Here is an 11,681-nt window from a genome sequence, read left to right on the forward strand (position 1 = left end):
TTGCCAAGTTTGTGTTTTATACTAACCTAATTATTGTCTATCACCGTAAACTTACGGGTTTTGCGGCTGAAAATTCCAAATTACAAAGGGCTAACGGCACAGTCAATGGCTAGCTTAAATGTGCAACATGCATTTAGCTAATTTATGCCAATTTAAAACATAAACATATTTTAATAACAATTTAACCTAGAGGGTGTTTACACTCACATCCGCACACACTACACTTTTACTTTAGTGGTAAGCTAGCAATTTTTCTTGGCATGGTTGTCCTAAATTAAATAACATTACTAAGTGTTGTTTTCTAATGCAACCGCAAGGGGGCACAACCCAGTGTCTTCTTGTGCCAGTCCCAAGTCTGGATAAATGCAGAGGGTTGTGGCAGGAAGGGCATCCGACGTAAAACACATGCCAAATCAAACATGCGAATCGTGACAAAGACTTCCATACCGGATCGGTCGGGGCCCGGGTTAACAACGACCGCCACCAGTGCTGTTGACCTACAGGGTACCGGTGGAAATTGGACTACTGTTGGTCGAAGACGAAGAAGAAGAGGAGGAAGGTGTGTTCGTAGGCAGAGAGAGAAGAGGAAAGCTAAGAATGTAGGACTGACAGTAGGGACTTTGAATGTTGGTACTATGACAGGGAAGGCTAGGGAGTTGATCGACATGATGCAGAGAAGGAAGGTGGACATACTGTGTGTCCAGGAGACCAGGTGGAAAGGTAGCAAGGCTAGAAGCTTAGGAGCAGGGTTTAAGTTGTTTTACCATGGGTCAGATAGGAAGAGAAATGGAGTAGGAGTTATATTGAAAGAGGATTTTGTGAGGAATGTTCTAGAGGTGAAAAGAGTATCAGACAGGTTGATGAGTCTGAAGCTGGAAGTTGAAGGGGTGATGTTCAATGTTGTGAGTGGTTATGCCCCACAGGTAGGATGTGAGTTAGAAGAGAAGGAGAAATTCTGGAGTTAGTTAGATGAAGTGATGCAGAGCTTCCCCAGAGGTGAGAGAGTTGTCATTGGTGCAGATTTCAATGGGCATGTAGGTGAAGGGAACAGAGGTGATGAGACTGTTATGGGCAGGTTTGGTGTTCAGGACAGGAACGCAGAAGGTCAGATGGTGGTTGACTTTGCAAAGAGGATGGAAATGGCTGTAGTAAACACTTTCTTTCAGAAGAGGCAGGAACATAGGGTGACGTACAAGAGCGGAGGGAGAAGCACTCAGGTAGACTACATCTTGTGTAGACGTTGTAATCTGAAAGAGATCAGTGACTGTAAAGCATTGGTAGGGGAGAGTGTAGCCAGACAACACAGGATGGTGGTGTGTAAAATGATGCTGGTGGTGAGGAAGATAAGGAGGACTAAGGCAGAGCAGAGGACGAAGTGGTGGAAGTTGAAAAAGGAAGAATGTCGTTTAGTTTTCAGGGAGGAGCTGAGACAGACTCTGGGTGGTTTGGAGGTGCTTCCAGATGACTGGACTACTACAGCTAATTTGATCAGGGAGACAGGTAGGAGGGTACTCGGTGTGTCATCTGGAAAGAGGAAAGCGGACAAGGAGACTTGGTGGTGGAACGAGGAAGTTCAGGAGTGTATACAGAGAAAGAGGTTAGCTAAAGTGGGACACTGAGAGGACTGAAGAGAGTAGACAGGAGTACAGGGAGATACAGCGTAAGGTGAAGATAGAGGTGGCAAAGGCCAAACAAAGAGCATATGAGGACTTGTATGCTAGGTTGGACACTAAAGAGGGAGAGGTGGATTTGTACAGGTTGGCCAGACAAAGAGATAGAGATGGAAAAGATGTGCAGCAGGTTAGGGTGATTAAAGATAAGGATGGAAATGTATTGACAGGTGCCAGGAGTGTGATGGGAAGATGGAAGGAGTACTTTGAAGAGTTGATGAACGAGGAAAATGAAAGGGAACGAAGAGTAGAAGAGGTGACTGGTGTGGAGCAGGAAGTAGCAAAGATTAGTAAGAGTGAAGTGAGGAGGACATTGAAGAGGATGAAGAGCGGAAAGGCAGTTGGTCCTGATGACATACCTGTGGAGGTATGGAAGTGTCTAGGAGAGGTGGCAGTAGAGTTTTTGACTAGTTTGTTTAACAAGATCTTGGAGAGTGAGAGGATGCCAGAGGACTGGAGGAAAAGTGTACTGGTACCAATTTTTAAGAACAAGGGAGATGTGCAGAGCTGTGGCAACTACAGAGGAATAAAGCTGATGAGTCACACAATGAAGTTGTGGGAAAGAGTAGTGGAAGCTCGGCTAAGGGCAGAGGTGAGTATTTGTGAGCAGCAATATGGTTTCATGCCTAGAAAGAGTACAACAGATGCAGTATTTGCTTTGAGGACGCTGATGGAGAAGTACAGAGAGGGTCATAGGGAGTTGCATTGTGTCTTCGTAGATTTAGAAAAAGCGTATGACAGGGTGCCGAGAGAGGAGCTGTGGTATTGTATGAGGACGTCTGGAGTGGCAGAGAAGTATGTTAGAGTGGTGCAGGACATGTATGAGAGCTGTAAGACAGTGGTGAGGTGTGCTGTAGGTGTGACAGAGGAGTTCAAGGTAGAGGTGGGTCTGCATCAAGGATCGGCTTTGAGCCCCTTCTTGTTTGCTCTGGTGATGGACAGACTGACAGATGAGGTTAGACAAGAATCTCCCTGGACTATGATGTTTGCAGATGACATTGTTATTTGTAGTGAGAGCAGGGAGCAGGTGGAGGAAAATCTAGAGAGGTGGAGGTCTGCTCTGGAAAACAGAGGAATGAAGCTTAGCCGCAGCAAGACAGAATACATGTGTGTCAATGAGAGGGACCCAGGTGGAATAGTGAGGTTACAGGGAGCAGAGGTGAAGAAGGTGCAGGACTTTAAGTACTTAGGGTCAACGGTTCAGAGCAACGGTGAGTGTGGAAAAGAGGTGAAGAGGCGAGTGCAGGCAGGTTGGAACGGGTGGAGAAAAGTGTCAGGTGTGTTGTGTGATAAAAGAGTATCAGCGAGAATGAAAGGAAAGGTGTTCAAGACGGTGGTGAGACCAGCAATGTTGTTCGGCTTAGAGACAGTGGCACTGAAGAAAAGACAGGAGGCAGAGCTGGAGGTAGCAGAGCTTAAGATGTTGAGGTTCTCTTTGGGAGTGACGAGGATGGACAGGATCAGGAATGAGTACATCAGAGGGACAGCTCATGTTAGATGTTTTGGAGATAGAGTCAGAGAGGCCAGATTGAGGTGGTTTGGAATATATCGGTAGAAGGATGCTGAGGTTGGAGCTGTCAGGCAGGAGGTCTAGAGGAAGACCAAAGAGGAGATTTATGGATGTAGTGAGGGAGGACATGAAGTTAGTTGGTGTGAGTGAAGAGAATGCAGAGGATAGAGTTAGATGGAGGCACATGATTCGCTGTGGCGACCCCTGAAAGGGAGCAGCCGAAAGGAAAAGAAGAAGACTAAGTGTTGTTTTCTACAGTTTCTGATAAGGCTGGTGCATAAAAAAATTCAGTTATACCAGCTCCATGATACTGGGCAAGATACATGGTGTTGAGGCTGAGCTCTATGCAGGCACATACCCACAACGTGCTATGAGAAACATAATTAATAGCCTGATAAGGAGATCCATAAAAATTATTTTAAGTACCTCAGTTGATATTATCATCAATGATGTATTCTTCTTGTTCTTTCACCATTACATTTGATAAGACTGAGCTGTTCAAGAACAGCAGGGTTACTGTTTTGTCAGTGATACTATATTTAATAAAATATAACATATACTAATTATGCTTTAATATATACATTTTATGGTATCAGGAACTAGTGGACAGCCATGCTTTAATAAAGAGATTAATTCAAATAGACTAAACTATAGACATGAAAAAAGACAAACATCAGAACACTCATTTAGAGTAAATACCAATAAACTTAATTTTGATTAATACTGATTTTATATATCTCACTTTTATTTCACTGAGAACATTGTCAGTGTTGCTTTAACACTTCAACCTGTTCTGCACTGGGACAAAGAGTCAGAAAATGTCTATGGAGTTTATTGAAGGGAGCAGAGGCATCTACAGGCCCATCAGGGTATGTAAGAGAGGTTTTTTTCTACCCTGAAAAGTTATTTTAGTTTTAGGTGCAGTTTGACACAACTATTTATGAACGGGCTCTGCAGATTTGCACATGCTTTTCTACAAGTCTCAAGTAAGACCTGCTTTAGTTTTTTATATCTAAACCCATCTGAAACAGCAGACAAAGTCTCCTGACTGTGATCTCTTGGAGGATGGCACTGGTGGCTGAATTTCTGAGGCTTCAGCAAAATAAGCTGCTCCCATCCGAGGTGACTGCTGAGGATGTGACTGAGCTGCTGGTGGAGGAAAGCAAACACACACTGAGAGAGAAGTGAGTTACTGAGATACACACATATAGTCCAGCATTACACAGGACCTTAACTGTGCTCATGTCACACCAATGTGTGTCTTAAGGAAGAGGGGAACAGTGGACATGAAGCTTGTGTTTACATTGCGTTCAAAGGCTCTGGCAGTTTGAACTGAAGGACTTTGAGGAGGATGAGGCCAACATCTTCTCAAGCTGGTAAGACCACGATCCTCAACAAGACTTCAACTTAACTTTGACTCAGTGGTTCCATGACATGTGATGTGTGTGATGTGTTTTCTGTCAATGAGTCCATTGTGTTTATCATGTCTCATTCATCGTTTCAGGTTTAGGAGGTGAACACCAGAATGAAGATGAGGGACATCGAGTTTGAAGGCAGGCGGCTGCTCAACTCACCAGAGACCATCCCTCCTCAGTTTAAGTGAGTCACGTTTGGCACATTTATCATCAGTTATTGTGTTGAGGTTGTAATGTCTCTGTGCTCTGAAAACTAACTTTAATTTATTATAAACTACAGACATCCCAAGATCATTAGCCAGGCTCAGAAGTATGCCAGGAGCCTAACAGAACAGCGGCAGGGGGCTCCCAGGTCCAAAATGCTTGGCCCAGTAGATGTGGTGATGGATGTTGTTCCAAAGGTCATGCAGGGTTTCTGGTTGCCGTCTCCAAACACCTGCTTCAAAATGCCCTCTAAGCAGCTCAGTAAAATGGCCGTTGGAGCCACAAAAGCTGTTCAGGACTGGGTCACTGCTGCACTGTCCACCATGCCCCTTCAGATGTTTTGATTTTTATACTTTGAATACATTTTAATTAAGACATGAATACATTGTTGTTGTTGTTTTTTTGACCAAAAAATTATTAAATGGAGTAAAGTAATAAAAAAAAGTGCATACGAACACTAAAACTTCTGGGCTGCACCTGGTTTTCCATAAAAAAATCTGTATCCAATTCTATAGACTTGGGTGGTGATGAATACAGATACTATAGCACAAATGGATGTGGATATGTCTATTATATCTTCATTTTTAAATCCACAGAGATAAAATTAAGAAATATTTACTTCAAATATTTCTTGTATTAATATGTTCTTAACATATCTTTTTTCCGTCTGCTCAGTAAATCACAGAAACATCAACAACATAAATGAGAACTTCTGATTGAGTTTATTACTGCTTACTTAACACTTTAAATACTTATGTGTTTTCTGTTGTATAGTACAAACTAGTAGTTTCATTACTGTACCCTTTCTTTGTGTCGAATATTTCCACAGACTTAAACTATTTTACTGACCAGCTTGAATTCACTGATTCACATTCATGTAAATATTTGTGAACCATGTATAAACTATTTTGTGGTTCTAAGTTGAGCATAAATGCAGGATGATAGCATGTTTCTCTGCAGTAGTCCTGTTGCCAACAAACCTGATACAATGATGGGAACATGCTAATTCTATGTTATAGCTTTCATTCTTCTTCTATTACTGATGTGAAGCTAAATCATTCAAGGCCCCAAGTACAGTCAGGCTCTCTTATAAAGCTGTCAGCCTTAAACATGTAACAGCCCTAACATATTAAAACTAGTGGATGAAATGTTACATTGGCATATGTTACATTAAATTATAAGAAATGCCCTGATGTTCTGCCTCTCTTGTTCTGTTTCCTCTCACACCAGATCCATTACTTAGTTTCTGCTTGATTTCACTCTACATGTTAGTTCACAAACTGACCAAATTCACTTTTTAATACAAGACAACCACCAGTGGCTTCAACACCTTTAGTGAAGCTTCATCACACTAATACAACAGTTTCCTTCCTTTTCAATTCCACACTCAGCCAGTGAGCATTGAATGTTTACTGCTAGAAGAAACAGACACATCTGAAAAGTTGTCAAAGGGACGACGCAGAGACATGTCCATCTCATTTCAGTTAGATGAAATCATGTGTCCATGTATACAGTTACAGCGAACATCTGCCTCAAGGCTAAAGTTTACATCAGATCCTGAAGAGCATTTTTCTCAGAAATATTCCCATGTTATCAACAAAACCTAACACAATCATGTCTTTACATTACCAGAGTTCAGCTCTGTCTGCAAAGACCTGCAGTCTTTTCACCGTTGCTTCGTGAGAAGAAACAAGCTTGTTGTTTTCTTCTACAGAAGGTATATTTTGAAATGAAGAAACTGACTCAGTGTGAAATCAATTGTGAACGAGTCTCGGGGTGAGTGTATGGAGACTGTGCCGCTGTTGTTTGAGTACAGAGGTCTGCGTCTTGTTTGGCACACAACAACATCACCTAGGGATCACAGGGGGAAAACATGCAGCTACTGGTGAGCCTGTGCTGTATACTTAAACAAATTTGATGTGTGTCCTTCCCAGTCGTTCATCATCTGCTCTTGGTCACTTTCTGTCAGTAACATACAGTAAAGAATTATTACATCTTACACAGAAACCTGGCCTGTTTTACATGTAAGCAGAACAAGACTGGAACAAGGGAGGAAGAGGAGTGACATGCTGACTGTCACTCAAAGGAAGGAAGAGGACGAGGTGTGACTTCGTCCGACATCCTCTGGACTTCACCACAGTAACTGTGCTGTCAGTCAGGGAGCGAGGCGTGGAATACAGTGAGCACATTAACAGACACACAGCTTTTCTTAGCATGCACTTGAACTGGCATCACTAGGAGGCATCATGTGACATTCCAGGGTTGAGCAGAAGGAGCCATGATTTAACACCCGGAGGATACACACAACTGAACACATGTGGGCCTGCCCCTTCACACACCTGCACACATTTATACACACAAAATATTATGAATGTTTTGCGACTATAATTTGAAATGTTCAGTATTACGGCAAGTACATTCACAGGATGCTCTGTTGATGTTTGCATTTTTATTTACTTGTTCATACATTAAGCAGATTGCCAAATGCACTTTATAAATAAATGAAGAAAATGTAACAGCTTTCTGCATTTTGTTTTTCAACTGAGTGACATCATGATTTAAGAAAATTGATTAACTCTGAGAAATATGTTTATTCACATACATGAAAAGAGTCCCATATATTACCTTTAAACTTGAAACTGCTAAACTTAATTAACACACGAAACAGCTGGTCTGGATACCGACACCTCTAAAGCTGAAGTAACATGGTGGTAATTTATGTTATGTTTAGAGTAAAAAACTTTTTTTTAAAAAACTAAAATGAGCTAAAGATGGTTCTTTTATACTGTATCTGCATTACACATTACTTTCCTTAATAATGTGATAGAGATCAAGGCTGCATTATGATTCTAATGCAAATCCTCTATATATAAACATAATTTCTAAGAACACAGTGTTGAACAGTGGGATTCTACACTGGATATGAATAGGAAACACGAGCACATGTCTGATATCATTTCCTAACATGAACAAAAGAAGCATTAGTGAAGAGAGATGATAGCGCACGGGGGAAAAAAACACTACTCTTTCCTTGTTTTTGTGAATACAGTGAATACAGTGTGTGTTACAGCTATACTTGTTTGTGTGTATGGATACACTTTTCCAACACAGGACACCTGCCCTATTGTGGCTGAGACATACAAGAGCAAATTCCCTTCTACTTTCTGCCACCTCATGGGTAAAGGTATACAAGAAGTCACTTTATTGTCCATTTGGATGGAAAATGCCTTTGCACTCTTTTACCAGAAAGGTAGATTTACAGTGGACAAGTAAATCAATCAGAAGAACAACAACTCAGCGAGGTTTTAGTATCATGATTACAGCCACTAAGAAGCTGTTTTTAGAGTTTTTCAAATATTCTTGATATTTGCACTCAGTACTTTCTGTCTGTGTGGTCTGGAAAAGAGGCCCAGCTGTAAGAAAGCTAGACACTTTTTAAGTGTTGCCTTCAGCCCTGAGGCTACAGAGCACAGTCTAAAAAGAGCAACCAGACTGAAGCAGGAAGAAGAAGAGACAGGAAGGAAAAAAACACCAAAATAAAACAATGCTTCATCTAAACAATTCACTTCTTCTTGAAAAGTTCAGTTACAAGGTCACATAAATTATAACATCAACGATATTCCATTTTAATTTTCAACACAAAGTAGAGACACTTGCTTTGGCTTGAAGGGAGAGTTCATTTAAATTTTATTACATCTAAGTACAGTAGGACCTTCTGTATGGCTCACAGAGAGAGGGAGATGGAGGTGGAGTGAGACAACAGCTCAGACCATCAGGGAGAGAAAGAGGTTCACATAAGAGCAGAGAAGTGAGCTGGTTTGTTGAGAAGCTCATGACAACCCTGTGCACAAATGGAGCACTTTACAAGAAAGACCCATCGTGTGTCTCATTTCGTAAAACTCCTCTCCATCCCCGTCTGCTTTCACACGCACAGACATATCTCCCACCAATCCACCATGACCTGTCTCGATCACACTAGCTCCTCAGGTAACAGGGGAAAGGTGGGGGAAGCTTAAAAACAGCAGTAGCAAACAATTCTTTACTATCGTGCCCCTCAGGGGTCACCACAGCGAAATGTGTTCTGCATGTTGATTTGGCATAAGGTTTTACATCAGATGCCCTCCCATTTTATCCAGGTCGGCACCAGGGTGGTGCTTGGTGGCTGGGAGGGATTCAAACCCACGGCCTTCCACATCCCAACCCAATGCTCTACCACTGATCCCCCTGTCAGTTTTACAATATAAGTATATATTTTATCGTATGAGTAAACATATGATCATTTCTATTGTCTGATGCACAGACAATATGTTGTATAATGTTTGTTCTCCGCTCTTTTGTCCACAGTACAGTTTACTGTGGCACTGAAGGTACAGCTGTCTTCCACAGGTGCATGCTTGTTGGTTCGAATGATTTCCGGCACCTTCTGTCTCAGACATTGAACCCCTAGTTAGTTGCTCAGCCAGCTGCATCATTGCAGCTCCCCCATCAGTGTGTGTATGTGTGTGTGTATGCATGTATGTGTGTGTGTGTGTAGATTGTGAGTGTGAATGAGTGAAACAGTATAAAGGCCTTTGGATACAAATAAGGTACCATTTACTTGCCATAGCACTAATGCCATCACTTGAAAAAGTCCTGTTGCCTTAACCCAAGCAGCAATTGTCATTCCTCAGAATAGTCAGCACAGCAGGCTTTGAATGTCTTGAAGTAATATACGTGGGGCTGTAGTAGGACAATACTCTGTACTGTTGGCTCAAAGTGGGGAAAAAAGTGCGTGAATGGGTTAAGCAACTATTTGGCGAACTGTCTACTGTAGCATGTTATTTGCAAGAACAAGGAGAAAAACACCAGCTGCATTAATAGGTGGGGTTACAAGTTAGGAGGTGTGAGGTGTCCTTTATAGGATTTAGTTTTTAGAGACAAAATATTTAAAGGGAAAGTATTTAAGCTCAACAATTTTTACTAACTCTAGGTAGGTGTTCGTTAGCATTGGCATGAAGTTTTGAGTGGCACACACACAAGAACTGTGAAGTACAGACTATTATAGCCTATTAATACCAGAATGGGTCCATGGGCTGATCACATGGTGGTTTATATTATTTGCAAGTAAGAAAAATTTCTTTTTTTGTAATGAAAAGAATGTGTGTGTGTGTGTGCATTGCAAGAAAAATTTGGTGGTGCATCATTTTTGTTGCAAGCTGTTGCTATTGCCTCACTGCTTGCGGTTACTGTATTGTGGATCAGGTCAAATTACCCTAGTGTGTATTTTGGTTCACTCTGTATCAGTTCACTCAATTATTGTTCATGTGGAGCGAGGTCCCTCTATCTGATCTTGCTTGACAAGAACAACTATTATTTAGTCTGTTGTAATTATTTGAGTTTTTATTTGAGAGTTTACTGCACTTCAGCCTGTAGAGCTCAATTAGTGCGTTTAAAAAGAAGGATAATTTTTTATAAATATTTTCTCACTTAGCAACCAAAGAAGGTGAATCGTGGTGTGATGATGTGTTTGCACTGGGACTGAGTCTGATTTAACAGCAGGTTTAAATTACAGATTGTGTCATAATTGTTTGTGCATGTCGCGCTGTGCTCATGCGTGCCAGCTTGTATGCGAGTGTGCACTCCCAGTACCATGATTGGAGTTATCCATTATTGATGATGTCCTGATGAGATCAATCAAGCCAGAGTTTTCTCATTTTTTGGCAGCTGAAGCTGATAATGCCGTTATGACATACTAATCGTCATGTCATGAATATTTAAATCACAAGGAACAGACACTACATATTCATGACTTCTGTGTTTTTGTTGTACTTTTTATTTTTTCTCTTGTGTGGAATCACCCCGAATCATGCAGTTTTCACTTTACTCCTGCATTTTAGACTGTATTTATACTGTCTCCATGCCATTTTCTGTGAATCTTATCTCCAACACTGAAAATTGTTCTTACAGAAATCTGTGTTTACGCCTGCACTCTTCTCTTCCGTTGTGACCAAAGGTCCACAGAGAACTGAACCACATCTCTGTTCCATCGCCATCTCTTCTGTTCTGCTGCTGCACTGTTGTTTTATTTACCTCAGAGACAAACACCATATTTATTCATGACTCCTCTCAAAGTGCTGGTAAAATAAACATTTGTTTCCTCCTAATGAAAAGCATGTTTCTGAAATGAGTTGTTTTGTTTTGTGATCGACCCCAAACATCTTGCTCTCCATAAAACAAATATGTATGAAAATATAAAGGATATAATGCGATTAGTTACACTGCAAATGCATTTGTTCAAGCAACTATCCTGTGGAGGCAGGCAGATCAGTAATAATTCATAAACAAAAGAGCTAACTGTGTTCATAATTCATAAAGGGAGAAACATATACACTCTACTCTTTGCTGTGGCTTGCTGGGCACATGCGCAGCAGAAAAGATTTGAGCATTAAGACCTGCAGTCTGAACGTAGCCCAAGATAGTGTCCTAATTGAAGGGTTTAATAGCAGCATAAATAAGACCTTTTTAAAGTGCTCATGAATCTGAAACAAAAAAATAATTATTGAAAGTGATATTCGCCTGCAAAAATTGTCTACTGTGCAAGTTTAACACAGTGTGGTTATGGTGCAGATTTTTAACATTTTACAATACAGCTGCAAAATTAGAGCAATCTTTCTACCAATCATAGCTCACAGGTGTGTGTGTGTGTGTGTGTGTGTGCGCACGCCCCAGTCTATGTTTGTTGACATGAATGTTTCAAGGACTAAACTGAGGCAGACATATTGAATCTTCACTTCTTCTTGGGAGAGGCCTCTGGCACATATGCACAAACACAACCAAGGCTAGGAAGTGCTGTGTGGGAATGTTCTCACACAGCATTAAAAAGTAATGACATACGAAATATGG

The sequence above is a fragment of the Channa argus genome, chromosome 11, assembly GCF_033026475.1.
Source record: "Channa argus isolate prfri chromosome 11, Channa argus male v1.0, whole genome shotgun sequence".
Classification (NCBI taxonomy): Eukaryota; Metazoa; Chordata; class Actinopteri; order Anabantiformes; family Channidae; genus Channa; species Channa argus.